General features: G+C 47.1%; 1 long non-coding RNA gene and 1 pseudogene across 3 annotated transcripts in view; one reads left to right on the forward strand and one right to left on the reverse strand.

The window, feature by feature from the left end:
* LOC121014800 (uncharacterized) overlaps positions 1–17,682 on the reverse strand; it is a 37,108-nt gene that overhangs the window by 6,227 nt on the left and 13,199 nt on the right. For all 3 annotated transcript variants that reach the window (XR_005783430.1, XR_005783431.1, XR_005783429.1), the window contains one exon: positions 3,171–3,278. This is a non-coding gene — a long non-coding RNA (uncharacterized LOC121014800). The remainder of the gene's footprint in view (positions 1–3,170; positions 3,279–17,682) is intronic.
* On the forward strand, positions 15,065–15,228 carry LOC121014918 (uncharacterized; annotated as a pseudogene).

Here is a 17,682-nt window from a genome sequence, read left to right on the forward strand (position 1 = left end):
ATACAATAATTTCATTTTTTCTCACCACACATCATCCCCTATTGCGAATAAGAAAACTTCACCACGGATAGTTTAAGAAGCTCAGCCCAGAGGTCTGCGTAAGCGACTGAGGAGGCATAAAGGTAATGGTGAGGCACAGAGAGCAGTTAAAGACTGAAGCCCTGACCTTCAACTTGATGGTACTTGGAGGTGGGGCCTTTGGGAGGGAATCAGGTTTAGATGAGGTCATGAGGGTGGGGCACCCACGATGGGATTAGTGTCCCTGTCAAAGGAAAAGCCACCAGATCTCTCGCTCTCTCTGCCAAGTGAGGACACAGTAAGGTGTCTGTCTGCAAGCCAGGAAAACTCTCACCAGGAACTGCATGGGCCAGCACCCTGACTGATCTGAGACTTCCGGCCTCCACAACTGTGAGAAGGAAGTGGCTTCTTCTGTCACAGTGTGTTGTGACAGCCCCAACTGACCGAGACCCAGGCTCTGCTACTGACAGCCCAAGTCGCTGTGGCTCAGGCCGGCTCCTGCTGTCTGGGGCCACCTCCAGCAGTAGCGTGTCTTCTCTCGGGTGTTTATCAGAAACGGCCTGGGTTCCCAGGCCATGGCACGACAAAGCCACGTCCGAAGGACACAGCCCCGCCCATACAGGTGCTGTGTGTGAAGGCAGGTCCCAGGGCACATCACACCCCAGTCCCTTCCTACTGCCTGATGGGGAGGCCACACCTCACCCTCATGCCCCCTCGTGTGAGGCCACCCGACAGATTTCTGTCTCCAGAAGGAAGGGCTGGCGGCTCAGGATCCCATAAAGCTGGTCCCACCTCAAGGTGAGGCTTCCTCCAGGAAGCTCATCGCCTCCTTCCTTGGCAACTAAAAGCTTCCTTTAAGCTCCATACTGCAATAGTTTCCTCCTCTTTCACAGAAATGGTAAGTTCCATTTTTCTACATTTGTAAAAAAAACTTGTATCAAGAAAAAGGCGATCTTGATATAACGCAATCTGCACAAGACTTATTTTTCTTGTTTTAGAAAAAACGGTCCAGATGTTTTAATGTTGATGAACAGCCATCCCAACCTTTCACAACAGGCCTGAGCCTGCAGCTTTAGTCATTCGTTTCTCAATTATCTTGGGAGAAGTAGGTCAGGGAAGAAAGCAGGCCCAGGAGGCCGGGGGGTGCAGGAAAGAAAGACAGGAGATGGCCCTGCCATGAACTGAAGTGACCCTGGGCAGGTGCATGCACCCCACAAGGGCTGGGAGCGCTGTGACCCCAGACTTCTGGATGCAGTTGCTTTCGACAGCGCCCCCGCCCTGTCCTTTGGGTGACCAGACGAGCAACCACGCGGCCTGGACCGAGCCTCCCCTCCGCCCCCTTCACTCTCCGGGCCGGCCTGGTGGGAGGAAAAGCAGCCAGAAGATAAGCCGCAGAGAGAAAGCCAGGGGAGCAGTGGCTTCGGGCCCCTGCAGTTCTCTCCACAGGGTCTCTGTAGCGGGTCAGTGCACACAGCTGACACCCCGACCACTTCTCCTTCCTGCCCAGCAAGTAACTGTGTCAGCCTCCTGCTCCTCCCACCCTTCTTCCTTCCTGCCCTGTGCTGCCTCCTGCTGCCTCGGTCCCCTCCCCTGCACCCCGGCCCCCCCCCCCCCCCCCGCCCCCCCCCCCCCCCGTTCTCCTGCCACCCGCCCCCGATCCCGTGACAAAGCCTCGATATTTCCACAGCATTCACAGTGGACAGAGCATGTTCATCCGATCCTAACAGATTCACTGGATTCTGAACAAAAGTCACCAGATCTGGGGTGCTGTGATTCCTACCCCCGCCTCCCCTACCTGCCCGGTGCCGCTGTAAGCAGACAGCCTGCCCGCGGACAGTGGCTGGGGATGTCAGGACTTGATGTGCACACATTACCTCCTGTGAGCCCGGCAAACCCTGTGAGGCAGGTGGTAGTTCCTTTTTTTTTTTTTTTTTTTAATTTAAAGAGAAAGAGGGAGAGAGGAACAGAGGGATGGGGAGAGAGAGAGAGAAACAGAGAGAGAGAGAGGGAGAATCCCAAGCAGACTCCATGCTCAGTACAGGAGCCCGACACAGGGCTCAATCCCCCGACCGTGGAATCACGACCTGAGCTGAAACCAAGAGTTGGACGAGCAACCGATTGAGCCACCCAGGCGCCCCTATAGCTCCTTTTTCATAAACATGAAAAGTGAGGCTCACTTCGGTACCTGGAGGCACAGTGGGTGCCCTGGTGTGGCAACTGGTCTTGAAAAGAAACTTGGTCACGTGCTGACTCCGGGGCGGTGCAGAGCCGGTAAAAGGCAGAGGTGGGCTCAGCCGTGCCCCCGTGCCACGCTAAAGCCCCTCTCCTCCACTAGGCACCCCTGCTCTGGCCTGTGCCCTTCCCCTGCAGTGGTGTGGGCTCGAGGATGCCCAAGCAGTTAGGGGACCTGGAATCTCGTCGGGGGGGCGGGGGGGGAGCAGACTCAGAGCCTCTGCAATGGCCCAGCGGAAGGGGAGCGGACAGACCACGAGGACCAGCTCTCCACGCGGAAAGCGCATCGGACGCGGCTGCTGGGTGCCTGGGGTGGTTCTGCCCCTGGGAACTGTGGGGGCTGTTAGTTTGGACTGGGTTGGGTTAGGCCAGTAATTTGGGTCTGGATGCTTGGCGGGGTCAAGGAAGCTGGAGGTCAGCCCTGCCCCAAATGCCAACAGGGTCCCGTGAAGAATCACCGAGCCCCTTCAGCTGCCTGCTTCTTTCGCATTCGCTCCCTCACTGCTGTCTTGACACTGGCCCGGAGGACAATACCCAGTGCTTCTGGGGTCCACTGGCTGCTTTCAGGCTGCGGGAAGAGCAGGGCATTCAGAAACCCGTGACCAGGCCTCTCTGTGCTCGGGGCTTTTAATCTCCTTAATTGAAATTGATTGGTCTCTTGGGAGGTAGCTCTGCATTGGCCCTGAGCTTCAGCATGTGATCAACTTTTGCTTCTTTCTTTTAAAGACCAGTTGACACACCAGGGCATCTAATCTTATCCCAGAATCCCGGGCCCCCTTCCAGACGAGGAGCAAAACCAGAAACAAGCACACTTACAAAAACAGCTCAGGAAATAAAAGCGCCTGATAAAAATAAGGGGAGAATATTCTTGTCCCATTGTGGCTGAGCGTTATACAAAAGGCCAGTCAAAACCCCATTACCAAGGAAAGATGTAATCACACGGGGAAGGAGCCATGGCGGGCGGGGGCGGCTTGCCTTCTGAAGCTCACGAGATAAACAGGCCGGGCTGGAGCGTATCTAAGAACCAGCTGCAAAATAGATAAATGGGAAGAAAAGTGAAAGCCCTTCTTAAGTTAAAAGAAAACCAAACATTGAGAGAATTGTTTGAGCATCCAGACTTGCATTCATCCTGACGTGCAACAGTCACCCCAAAGTGGCTGGGGCTGGTTTACAAACTGGTTTGGCAGGTCATAGCTCTTGGCGAAGCCTTTGATAGGGCCCCTTAACTGACCAGGCTGATCGCATAGCCTGGAAATATCCCCCTGGGGGCTCTCCTGTGCCTCCTGTGGGTCATTTCACCAACTGGACGCTAGGCTTGAAAGAGGCCGTGTTGAGGAGGCTCGGGCCACTCCATGGCTCGCAAGCCCTCGGCTCTGTCCCTGCAATAGCGGCGTGGAGTGGCAGCAGACACAAGAAGTACCTCAGAGGTAAGGGAACCCAGCAGTGACAAGTAATCATTACAAGTAACAAACTCATGCTAAGAACATCTTGCTGCCTGGCCTTGTAAAGATAAGGTTTAAGGGGATCAGGATATGTTAGCCCAAAACATACTACCTTGGCAGAAGGATTATTTTAAGCTGAAGGCATCTGAGACTCAACAAAATGCAGGAAGAATTCTCTTCCCTCCTCTTTTCCACCTAAAAGCAGGACATCAACTTCCCTTTGTGAAAGTGTCTCCATCTCCCACACTAGGAAGAAAGTGACTCTTGCCACCAAGACAGTCCTCACTGAGATGAGTCTGTGTAAACAGACCTTACTAAAAAAAAACCCTTCATCTTCCCATACATAGCCTAGTCATTTCATAGCATGTGGTTCCTCAAAGCACAAACCTCCTTTCCTTTGAAAGAGATGGTGTACAAGCCCCCAAGTCAAGTCTAATGACCCGAGTTTCACTTCTTTTTCTGTGAGCTCCTGTCCAAGTAAGATATTAATACAATTTGTATTCCTTTTCTCCTGTTTGTCTGTTTTTTGTTGGCCACATTTGCAGGCCTCCAGGCACTGAACCTAAGAGGGTAGAAGCAAAGTTTTTCCTCCCCGACAATGTCAAGACATCCCGATTTAAAAAGCAGAGATCTAGCTTGTTTGCTGGAGAAGCTCCATTTTCAAATAAATTCAAGTTGGAAGTGGCCCTTTGTCTCCCCTTTCCCTAGGTGCAGGAATGGGACTTAAGGATCAAGGAGGGGTGAGCTCTATAAAAATGAAAGCCGAGTCTGTCCCAGTTGTCACGGAACTAGTGTCTACAGGTGCCGCCTACCACATAGCAGGCACTCAACCCATCAGTGGAAGAATGGATACTGGCTGAAATTTCCAAAAATGGGATTGGAGCAAATGCATAGTGTGGAAGGTAAAACTATAGTTTATTGAATATGGGCTCCCATATTCAATAGAAGAATTGGCAATAGGAGAGGTCACTTCTTGGCAGTCGTGACGGTGTCTTCGAGTGGGGCAGGTGAAGTCAGGATATTCCCCATTTAAGGTGAGCGTTTCAGTGTCCAGTGGATTAGGATTGAATAAGGCTCACGACAGAAAAGTTCAGGATCGTGGGCACGGCAAGGTGTGTTCACAGTCATTCACTGCTATCTTTCGAAGCGAAGCCGGTTTAAGCGGGTTTGGGGAAGTTCCTCAAGCAATAGTTGGTTGCAACTTTTATCTTCCTGGGCGAGCGTTTCTACAACAGTAAAATGATATTGGGGAAGACAGTGGAATCAAGTCTTTAGTGAAGACTGCACAGTAGTGTACGTCATAGCCATGTTGATGTAGATGTAAGCAAACTATGTGGGAGCTGGTCTCAGTCCTCAAGCTGAAGACGTAGATAAACCATTCTCCTTCCATAGTATGACATAAACAGACAAGTAAGCCCTGTTTGTTCAGAGGCTCTGAGATAGGTGTGGTGGCTAATTTCTGGCTATCGAGGGCTGACCCACCCAAGGGAGAGGTAATTCGAGTGTGTCTTCGACCTTGATATCCGCCGAAACAGCCCTGAGAGAGGACCAGCTACAGGACTGGAAGAGCCCAGTGCAAAACGCAAATGCAGGGCCCCTTGTTCAGAAACGACGAATGTCAAAGAGTTTGACAGCTCCTCACAAAGCTAAATGTAGAATTCCCACACGACCCAGCAATACTACCCAAAGAACTGAAAATGGGGACTCGTACACGTATCTGCACACCCACACTCAAGGCAGCATTATTCGCAAAAGCCGAAAAGTGGAAACAAGCCAAGTGTCCATCAAGAGAGGAACGGATCAACAAAACGTGGTGTGCATACATACAATGGAATATGACTCATCCATAAATAGGAATAAAGTTCGGGGTGCCAGTCAGTTAAGTGTGCAACTCTTGATTTCGGCTCAGATCAGGATCTCACAGTTTGAGAGTTTGAGAACTGAGTCAGGCTCTGTGCGCACAGCATGGAGTCTGCTTGAGATTCCCACCCCCACCCCCGCCTCTCCCCCCCTCTAGCCCCTCTCCCTCTCTCAAAAATAAATAATTTTTTTTAAAAAGGAGTAAAGTTTTGACACAGACTACAACATGGATGAACCCTTAAAACATTATATTAAGAGAAATAACCTGACACAAAAGAACAAATATTGTCTGATTCCACTTACATGAAATATCCAGAACAGGCAAATTCACAGAGACAGAAATCACATGAGAGGTAATCAGGGGCTGAAGGGAGAGGGGAATGAAGGGTTATTACTTAATGGTTTTAGAGTTTATCTGGGTGAAGAAAAACCTTTGGAAATAGATAGTGGGGGTAGTTGCACAATATTGTGAATGTAATTAATGCCACTGGATTGCACACTTTAAAATAGCCAATGTGTGTACACACACACACACACACACACACACACACACACACAGGAATATTACTCAGCCATGAGAAAGAACAAAATCCTAACATTTGCAACATGGATGGATCTAGAAAGTATGATGCTGAGACACCTGGGTGACTCAGTGACTTAGGTGTCCGACTTCAGATCAGGTTATGATATCACAGTTCATGGGTTCAAGCCCCGTGTTGGACTCTGTGTGATAGCTCGGAGCCTGGAACCTGGTTCAGATTCTGTGCCTCCCTCTCTCTCTCTGCCCCTCCCCTGCTCACGCTCTCTCTCTCTCTTAAAAATAAACATTAAAAAAAAAAAAAAAGGAAGAGGATATGATGCTAAGTGAAATAAGTCAGTCAGAGAAAGACAAATACCACATGATTTCACTCATATGTGGAATTTAAGCAACAAAACAAATGGGGGCGCCTGCGTGGCTCAGTCAGTTAAGCGTGGACTCTTGATTTCAACTCAGGTCATGGTCTCATAGTTGTGAGATCGAGCCCTGCATCAGGCTCTGCACAGTGGGGGATTCTCTCTCTCTCTGCTGCTCCCCTGCTTGCACTCCCTCTCAAAATAAACATATAAAAAAAAGACACAAAGAAAAAACGACACAAACACATAGCGCACCTATTAAATATAGAGAACAGACTGGTGGTTGCCAGTGGAGATACGTGTGGCGGGCCGGGGGGCGCGCCCCATGGGTGAAACAGATGAAGGGGATTAAGAGTACACTTTCCACGATGAGCACTGGGTAGTGTATGGAAGTGTTGAATCACTATATTGCACACCTGAAACTAACATAACACCGTATGTTAACTCTACTGGAATTTTTTTTAATGGCAAATTTTATGGTACGTTTCATTTTTAATTACGGCATAATGCTATGTTATATACATTTTACAAGAGAAAATTTATTGGGGCACCTGGCTGGCTCAGTTGGAGGAACATGCAAGTCTTGATCTTGGGCTGGTTGAGTTCAAGACCCAAGTTGGGTGTAGAGATAACGTAAAAATTAAATCTTAAAACAAAACTGATTAAATGAGAACAATTAAGAAATTCAACAAGGCAGCAACGGAGCATTAATCAAGGGCAGGACCCCTCCGTGCACGGGGTTGTGTGAAGCCAGGCCTGCTTGCGACGACAGAGACCGTCCAGTTTAGGTGGCGTGCCCCATTCTAGAGACCAGGAGTGCTACATCTGGGTCACAGAAGACTTGCTGAAACTGCCCGGTGTCCAGAATCCACTCAGTGTTCAACACGGCTGGTAAAAATCGAGAGCCCTCCTTTCCCCGCTGCTACCCGTGCTCTCCCTGGCCTTCTAAAGGTTAAGTACAAGATCTAGGTTCAAAGCTCAGGAGACTTTGCAGTGTCAGCCCCGGAGGTGACAATGTTTCTGGGATGTTTTTCTCCCCATCAGTTGCGTTACTTTAACCGGCTGGTACTGTTTGCGGGGCAGATATATGTAGCCGGGGGGCAGAGGGAGCAGGAATCTGAGTCCCTTGGCTGATAATTAGGGGAGCAGTCAGTACCCACACTTCCTCACCTGGCATTCACTGAGCACGCTCCCTTCCATTTCTTCTGTTCTTCCCTTGCTACAAACGGTCTCCCTTACCTCTCTGGGACTTCCTTTCACTCCCTAGTGTGCTTGGCGACTGGTAGGTGGGGCTTACTGGAGTCCTCAAGCAGGGCACAGAGGGGATGGAGATGGCAGGTTACAGACCAACCCATGTAGCCAAGAAGGATCTCGGGCCTTGTTGTCCAATCCAATCCGAGGCTACAAACCGCATACGTGAGCGGCGACAGAAAGGTGAGCCAGGCGTGGCTCTGCCCCAAGAAACCTAATGAAAGACAGATGGCTCACCACCTTTGCCACACATGCCTTAGATATCGAGCCCTTGATCTGGGGTTTACTGAGCAGAAGGAACGCCCTTCTTTTGAGCCAAGCCAAACATGGGCACTCACAAGGTGAGCTTCCTGAGCCCTGAAGCCATCTCTTGTAATACCTGCTCACTGGTGGCCTTAAGCTCTTCTGCCTCTGAGTGGCCACTCGCCAGGAGGGTGGGGACTCTGCCTCCTGGCAAAGGACAGGCCCCAAACAAGACATTTCACATTCAAGTCATAAATAGTTGTTGGTTCTGACCCTGCCTGCCACTGTAGGATAACCCAGCCACCACAAAGGCCTCTCATCCTTTCTGGGACATCTCGTGGGTATCTGTGTGTCCTCTCACAGCCAGATGGCATGCACTACCTTCTCCAACCCGAACTCTGCTTCCCTATAAGGATAGGTGCTACCCCAACCTCTGAAGGCCTGAAGGCCCCAGCAAGGTGCCTCACCCTAGTCCTGTCTCCTGGCCACATGTCTACAGGCAAGCAGGAGCTGCTTTGTAATACCCAGGACATTGACACGGCCCACCTGTCTCTCTTCACATTCTCCCTCAAGAAGAGAGAGCCCGATATCATCATCACCTACCCGCGTCAGTGCTGGGCCACCGTGTGGGTTTCCAAGCACCCTAAATTCTCCGAGGAGTGTCCAGGAGGATGATGTGAGGCCCTGCTGTGCTGAAAATTGCCCTTCAGGGTTGGTGCTAGGCCTAGGACCCGCCCCACCAGCCTCACAGGCAGATCCACATGAGGCCTGAATCCTGGAGACTTTGGAGTTTGGTCTGCAGTTCTTGACATATAGTGTAGGGTCAGGAGTGTCACAGCAGGGGAAGAGCAATACATTTCAAGTCTCCCTTGCCTTCTCCTCTGAGAGAATACCTAAGTTTTAGCATCAGAGGGATGAACCTGGTTTGGGAGATTAGAGCATAAAACTACACAATGTTCTAGTACCTTCATTGGGGGTTTTAGAGCCAAACCACTATTCTCTCCATCATATATTGAACAGACCTGCTTTTTCTAATATTTGTTTTTAAATCAAAAGACACTAACTGCCTTTGGAAAACGTTCTGAAACAGCCCCTCCAATAGAGGGGGACCTCCACCGCCATACCCTGCTTTCACAACCCCAGCACTACCATTCACAAGAGCCTTCCTTTACAAAAAACGTACCCTTAATAAATAGTAAGAGTTAACATTTACTGAACATGTTCTATGTGCCAGGCATGGTCACGTGATCTCATCTGATCCTTACAACAACCCTAATAGAGAAGTATTATTATTATCTCCTCCACTTTACAAATGAGGTTATGTGTTCAGGGATATTAAGCGACTTCCCCAATTATCACAGAGCTTGTTTGTCGAGGGGCCAAGATGTTTATTTCTCTACATGCTGTCAGGGTCCACACCCCAGTTGTAATCAGAGGAACCATTCGGCAGGTTTCAAACATGGTAACAATGACAGCCAATATCTAAGTATCTATTACCTGCCAGATTCTTTATATATTCTCTTTCATTTCACCACTTGGCATGATACGTATTTATCCCCATTTTACAGATGAGGATCTTGCGGCTCAGAGACTGAGCAATATTGTGACCCTCTGGGGGAGTCACTGACAACCTGGGCTCTGGAGTCCCACTGCCGGGCTCTATTCTTTAACTCCCCCTACTTACTAGCTGTGTGACCTCAGGCAAGTTTTGTTTTTTTTTTTAAAGTAGGCTCCATGCCCGGTATGGGTTCAAACTCATGTCCCTGAGATCAAGACCTGAGCTGAGATCAAGAGTCAGGTGCTGACCCAACCGAGCCACCCAGGCACCCCTGACCTCAGTCGAGTTATCTGATCTCTCTAAACCCTCATTTTGCCATCTGTACAATAAAACATCGGTAGTACTTATAGGATTACTACAAGCTAGTACACGTCAACTGTCCTCACTACATAGTCAGAAGTCAGCAAAGGCGATCTACTATTACTCCAAAGCCCATAGTTTTGTTTTGTCTTTTTTCCCACTAGACCGTTCTGTCTCCCAATTTGACTGAGAGATAGGAACACACCACGCATTAAAATAAACAAGATTCTTGGGGTGCCTGGGTGGCTCAGATAGTTAAGGGTCCAACTATTGATTTCAGCTCAGGTCAAGATCTCAGGGTCATGAGATAAAGCCCCAAATTGGGCTCGCTCTCTCTCTGCCCCTCCCCTGCTCGCACTCATGGGAGCACTCTCGCTCAAAAGAAATAAACATTTAGGGGCGCCTGGGTGGCGCAGTCGGTTAAGCGTCCGACTTCAGCCAGGTCACGATCTCGCGCTCCGTGAGTTCGAGCCCCGCGTTGGGCTCTGGGCTGATGGCTCAGAGCCTGGAGCCTGTTTCCAATTCTGTGTCTCCCTCTCTCTCTGCCCCTCCCCCGTTCATGCTCTGTCTCTCTCTGTCCCAAAAATAAATAAATGTTGAAAAAAAAAAAAGAAATAAACATTTAAAAAGAATAAACAAGATTCTTTTACAGCAGAGATGCAAAATGCTTAGATCAAGGAAGAGAACAAAGACCCAAACACACCTATTTGACGGCTCTCCCCGAATATTCTCAGAGCAGTGGAGCCAATGAAATGAAGGCCCAGGAAAAGCCAGGCTCATTTAAACCTCTCCTTTTTCTGCCTCATCTTCTTCCTTTCCTTCCTCACCAGGTTCTGAAGGGTAAATTCATCTTTTTTGGTCTTGGAAGGGCAAATTTGCTATAAATACCCACACTCATTGCAGCTTTATAGGTTAGTTCCTTGTATGGTATAGGGAGAAGGGTCTAGAAGTCAAAGTCTGAAGATATGGAGATTTCTCACCCAGCTTTCATCTACGTGACCAGGCACAAGTGCGCTAATCCCGGAGTTTCAATTTCATCACCTGTGGAGAATAATAAAGGTAAGGATCAAATTAATAATGTGTGTGAAGATGTAAGATGTATTCCAAACTGCAAATCCCTCTGCATGGGACAAATTGTGTGCTTTTCACCAGCTGACAGGACTCTTGGGTCTTGGCTTTTCCAGCGATCACACTCAGGAGGGATGACTGCAAGCTTCCTGAACCTATTCGCTAAAAAGCTATCCAGAATGCCGCCTTCCTTGGGGCAGGCTGGGGTTAGGGGAAGGCGGCAGTGAGACGCTCCCTGCTGACTAAGTGTTTAGCAGCAGCAGAGTGTGGGAAGGAGAGAACTAAATGGGGCATCGCAGAGGATGGGGGTGGGGGGAAGAACCCTACTAAATAATTCGTTTAGAACAGGGGCACCTGGATGGTTCAGGTCATCGCGCGTTTAGTGAATTCCAGCCCCATGTCGGGGCTGTACTGACAGCTCAGAGCCTGGACCCTGCTTGGGATTCTGTGTCTCCCTCTATCCGCTCCTTCCGAGCGCGCTCGCTCGCTCTCTCTCTCTCTCAAAAAAAAAAATAAATAAAAACAACCTCAAAACACAGCCCAGTGTGCTCTGGGGTTAGATTCCAGAACACGTTGGGTACCACACTGAGTCTGAAACAAACTTCTCAGGCTTAGGAACTAGATCCTACTTTGGGGAGACTGGAGAGCTCGTTGACAATGGATTCAGTGACAACATTTGTTTTTTGACACATTATCTCCGATCTTAGGTGAAGGGTGAGGGCCAAAGACACATATGGCTGTGAAAATGCCCCAATAAGCCTCCTCCGGAGCTGCAAGCAGGGGCTTCGGAGCAGAAAAACCTGGCACTTAGCACCTCCTCCCGGGAGCCACAGCCTCAGCCAACAGAGCTACCGCCAATGGCGGATCAGCCGGATTGTTTGGGCTCTCGGTTCACACCGCGTGCCTACACGGCAGTGGAGCCGTGGGCGGAGAAGCGTGTATGCGAGAGCCGCTCTTGCCGCCACGGCCGGAGGGACAGTGCTGGCAGGACAGGCCCAAGGACGCAAAAGAGGATACGACGACCCAGGGGGGAGCAGAAAGAGGACACGATACTCCAGGACGCCGAAAGGGTCAACCTCAGGCCCGCTTGCGGCCGCGCGTTCCGCCGCCGGCGTCTTTGTGACGAGCATCTTCGCAGCCGGCTCGGCCGTAAAGCAAACGTGCCGTAAAAGACAGAGTCACCGAAAATCGAACGGGTCTTTCGTTCAAAAGAACTTCGTGAAACATGAACCTGTGTAACAAAATTAAGAAGACTTCATTGCAAAATACAAAATATTTGAACACATTTAACATATGTGTAGATTCACGCTAATCCTGGGCAAATAACGGATTTTATTTTGTGGACTGTACCTAAGCACTTGCCTTCGAAGTCTTCCCTTCAAACTATTATATTTGGGGTTTTTTGTTTGTTTTCTTATCTTTTTTCTCTTTTCGTTTTCTTTCTCTCCTTCCTTCTTTTCTTGTTTACTTTCTTCTCTCTCTCTCTCTTGGGTTTTGTTTTGTTTTGTTTGTTTTGTTTTTTTTTTTTTTTTTTTTTTTGGTATGTTGATTCGTTTCCCAGTTTGTCGGCACACTGTTTTCTTCTTTTGCTAAAATGTCTTTCTTCATTAAGAGCAGTATCGGTTTCCAAATATTAGAATGCATGTTTGTACCTGAGCTTTGGATTGCATTGTGAAAGCCTCTACGCTGGTGTTTGTTCTCGGCATATTGTCATACGTCCACTGATAACTGGTCCAAAGTTCTATGGGAAATGTGGGTTCAAAACTTCACAGCACTGTATAGACCCTTATGAGGGCTAAGATTTATATACCATAAAAATGGGAGTACTGCATCAACGAAGAAATAAAACCAGTTGATGAAACCAACAAACTATAAAACCAGGGTTGTTTTTTTTTTTGTCTTTTACAGAAAAACTGACTTACAGTCAATTAGTTATACAGCAAAAATGTTTGCAACAAAGATCCTTATGAGGAAACTACCTAGAACCACCAAAGGCCTCCCACACCATACCTTTCCACAAAGTCACCATCATGCTCCTCTCAAAAACTCAGGAACACAAACAGTCCATGAAAATGGTCACCAACCCAGCTGTCAGACCGGTTAAGTACATTAGACTCTGCACCTGGAACACTGATCTACTCTCCCTCTGAAAGGCACCGAAGAGGAAAAGGAAGCCTGTACAATCCCTTAAGTTACACATGTCAGCCAGTCATACAGAGCAAACACACTCCTGGCCTGAATCTTTTTAAATTTTTTTTTTTCAACGTTTATTTATTTTTGGGACAGAGAGAGACAGAACATGAACGGGGGAGGGGCAGAGAGAGAGGGAGACACAGAATCGGAAACAGGCTCCAGGCTCTGAGCCATCAGCCCAGAGCCCGACGCGGGGCTCGAACTCACAGACCGCGAGATCGTGACCTGGCTGAAGTCGGACGCTTAACCGACTGCGCCACCCAGGCGCCCCTCCTGGCCTGAATCTTAAAGGCAAAACGAAGCGCGCAATTCTTACCAGCCTATCCGTGTAAATGGCCACTAGCAAGCCAAAGTTTTCAGGCACCATGGACTAGCTCTCATAGCCTGCTGTTACTACATTATCATTGCCATAGCCTTGAGCACCTACAGAGAACTGCATACAGTTAAGGCTTGGGATCCTACCCCAAGCCGTACTTAGGGAAGGTGCAAAAACCAGAAAGCTACAGAGCTCTTCTTAAATAAGCAGGTGATCAATATCTTTCAACGTCCAGAATTGAACTCCATGGAATAGGTCCCAACTTCCAGCATTTCTGATCTCTGGGTAACAATACCTTCCACCTTTTTGTTCTCCCAGCCCTTCCAACAGCTTTAAGACTTAATTCTCTGTGTTAAATCCCTCTTTGCTTGAAATACCTAAAGTGATTTCTGTTTTTTCTGGCCATACGTACTGGTGAATCTTCGATATTTTTTTTCTTTTGTACATTTTTTCTTTTGGATATTTGTGTCAATACCCAAGTTTTCGTGTTTGGGTCCCTGTGCTTTGTCCATGGAGTGATTCTTCAACAAGATCTTTGTGTGTTTACTTTGGTGGCTGTCAATATTTCTACGACCTTCTCAACGTTGGCAAAATTTGATGATGGTCCCTAATCGGGCTTCTATGCTTTTAGACCCCGTTACATTAAACAGCAAAACAACCTTAAAACCCTGAGCGGACCCAATCCCTTCCTCTGGGAACACCTCCAGGTTGCAGGGAACCTTTTGTTCCACTGGGTCATTAACAAAAAGGTCTGCCACAGCAGGACTCTGCCCCTGTTGATGGGAGCTATGCATAACTAATGAAGAAGAAAATTGCTAGCAAAACAGGCTGATCAGTCTCAACATGTTTCTAATAACTTCTACATTTTCTGATCTTCATTTCCCTATATATCTTCTTTCCTTCCTAAATGAATACTACAAATCCTCTTCGGCTCACTAATATTTTCCAGCCTGTATTTTCTCTTCCTGTCTTTCCCATCTTATGGTGCTTTGTTTTGTAGAGGATTTTCCCAGGTTCTTGGTCACATTGTACACATTTTAAACGCCAGTTTCCCTGGTCTCTAGTTGTGGACGTTAAGATGTCATAGATACCCAGTAACCTGGAAGATTAAAGAGCAGACTTTATCGGGGCACTTAGGTGGCTCAGTCGGTTGAGCATCTGGCTCTTGATTTCAGCTCAGGTCATGACCCCACGGTCATGGGATCGAGCCCCATGTTGGGCTCTGTGCTAAGCATGAAGCCTGCTTAAGATTCTCTCTCTCTCTCTCTCTCTCTCTCTCTCTCTCTCTCTCTCTTTCTCTCTCTCTCCCACCCTCTCCTCCTCCCACACCTCTCTCTCTCAAATTAAAAAAATAAATAAATAAATAAATAAAAATTTTTTAAAAAGAGTAGACTTTGTCTGTAGTACTGAAAATACCCCAAGTGATAGGTACTAGATTTGTTTCACATCCTTCCGTAACGTTTGGAGGAGTTCATTACTTGTCCAAAGTCCCAGAGATTGTAGGAGACAGAGTCAGGATTTGAACCCAGATCTTTCTGATGGCACAGCGACTAGCATCATTCAGAGGTGGAGCCTCTAATAGTGACAAGGGGAGCCCACAAAGTCTTCCCAGAGGCAGGAGTAAATGCCAAAGAACTGTAGAAAGCCAAGACAAACATAAACAAAAGCACTCAATTTTAAAATCCAGCAATCACTTCTTGGCCTTTTGGCTAAGATCAAGTGTGGTATCTATTGTCATCAGTTTAAAATCCAGCACAATTCTATCTCTACTCTGTCAGTATGAGGTACCTCTTGGATGAAGATTTCATTAAGTGTTTCTTAGCAACTCTAGAAGCACTATCATGAAACCAGCTGGTTCAGAAGTGTCTCTCAGAGTTCATGTCTCCTGCATCACACATACATGTGGGATACAGTCATATGAACGAGGAAAAAGGTGTGACAGGACACAAAGAGAAGTGAGAGCCAATAGGATGATAGAACACTGGGAGATAATTAGTTCCACTTTTATATACCCCTTGCTATAATAAGCATGTATTACTTTAGCATTTGAAAGGCATCAAATAAAAAAAAAGTTTAAGGTCACCTGGGTGGCTCAGCTTCAGACTCTTGACTTCGGCTCAGGTCGTGATCTCATGGTTGGGGAGTTCAAACCCCGCATCGGGCTCTGCGCTCTCAGCGCAAGTCTGCTTGGGATTCTGTCTCCCTCTCTCTCTCTCCACCCCTTCCCTGCTTGCTTTCTATCTCTCTCTCAAAATAAGTAAAAAAATAAACTTAAAAATGTAAGAGCTTGTGTCAAATACTATGCATTTCTCAGAACCCACTTAATTTTCTCCTTCCTGTAGACACGAGAGAACTACATTTCCCAGCCTCCCGGGCACTTAGGGTGGGGTGATGTAACTGGGTTCTGCCTGAACGGATGTGGGCAGAAGTGATATATACCATTTCCATATCATAATATTCCCTAGGTCATCAACCACACTCACATTTCCTCTTCCATGGCAAACTTGGAGGACATATGTTTAAGATGACACCATGGCAAGATAAATGAAGCCTAGATCCCTGAGTCAATTATTGGAGGAGAGCCATTGGACCTCCATTAAACAACGACCTATTCTATTAAACCACTAAGATCTGTGGTCTGCTTGTTACCGCACCGCTCCCTGCCTATCCTGACTAATAACATGCTCCTCCACGCCAGGAATTTTCAGTGACCCGTGAAGTTCTGAAAGAGGCTTTCTGTGCTTTTGCTAACTGGATTTTTTCAGATTCTAAGTCTGTGTGGGGACATATTTCTGAATATAGTCCCTTTCTCTTCTTCAACCTCTGAATTACCTCCTCCTTCTCACTTTGTTGCGGTGTGTTTGTTCCAACGGGAAATAAATCAAGGGCTTATCGGAAAGGAAATAGTACACGCACTTTACATTCTTGTTTAAACAAGACCTGAAAGGGAAGGAAATTGTATGACATTTTCTTCTCCTCGGGGACCAGTCTGCATTTTACTACCCTAATATTTACTTATCGTTATAGTAAAACCTTAGATAAACCATCAGGGGCTGAGCTCTTCTAGACAGACAAATGTTTCAAAGAACTAAAGTTTATACATTTAGGCGATAAAGTGCTGTTGACTTTTAGATGTTTTGAAGAAAATATTTATGAAGCATATTAAACGAAGGATGGTGACATGTTCTACCTTTTCCAGGAGGTTCAGGATTAACCCAAGCTCTGTGACTGTTCCACAGTTCCTTGAGAAACTTGTATATGTAGTTACCTCCACCCAGAACAGTCCTTCCCTTCCTTTGGTTACTTAAATTCTCCTCATCTTTTGGATATCAGCTCAAAGACCATTCCCCTCAGGCACAATTATGTAAATTTACCAAAATTTATCCAACTATTCACTTAAAACAGCTGAATTTGTGGTGTGTAAATTATACCTCACTATAGCTATGTTTAAAAAGCCAACAATGTTGTCAAGGAGGTAAAGCATAAACCTCCCTTTTAACTGTGGGCTACAGAGTGACTTCCTTCCAAAGACTCCAGTATGGAAAGAGAAAGAGGGAAAAGAAGTACCCCAATGCTGGAGAAACCTGACAAGAACTACGTTGGCCAAGTGATCAAGGTCAACGTCAACAATTATCAGTCATGTCGACAGTATATACCCTTGATACGATGTGGTGAATATGGAACCTTCCCTCTGTGGTCTTCCTCCCAGACACCATAACCCTGGTCTAACCATGAGAAAAATCCCATGCATCCATGGAACTAGCTAGAACTCCTCAAAACTGTCAAGGTTATCAAAAACAAGAAAAGTCTAAGGAACTTTTACAACCAAGAGGAGCCTAAGCGAGATATGACAAAGGAACATGAGGTGATACCCTGGATGGGATCCTGAGAGAGAAAAAGAGCATTAGGTACAAATTAAGGAAATGTCAATACAGCGTGGACTTTAGTTAATAACAATATATCAATATTGGTTCATGACATGTGACAAATGTACCACAGTCATGGAAGATGTTAATAATAGGGGAAACTGGATGCGGAACAGCTGAGAACTGTCTGTAGTATCTTCACGATTTCTCTGTAAATCTAAAACTGTTCTGAAAAATAAAGTTAACTTAATTCACATTAAAAAAAATTCCCCAGCCCCCCGACCAGTTCAAGCCCCCTTACGGTACATTCATATAGCAATCTAGAAAATTAACTAAATGAATGAATGAATTTATCACCATATGTGATTAGGTTTGTGCATTTTGCTCACTGTTGTATCCTGGGAACAAGGTTAGGGGCTGGTTCTTGATAGGTGTCTAGTA

The sequence above is a fragment of the Herpailurus yagouaroundi genome, unplaced genomic scaffold (genome assembly GCF_014898765.1).
Source record: "Herpailurus yagouaroundi ecotype Mexico unplaced genomic scaffold, PumYag 203, whole genome shotgun sequence".
Lineage (NCBI taxonomy): Eukaryota > Metazoa > Chordata > Mammalia > Carnivora > Felidae > Herpailurus > Herpailurus yagouaroundi.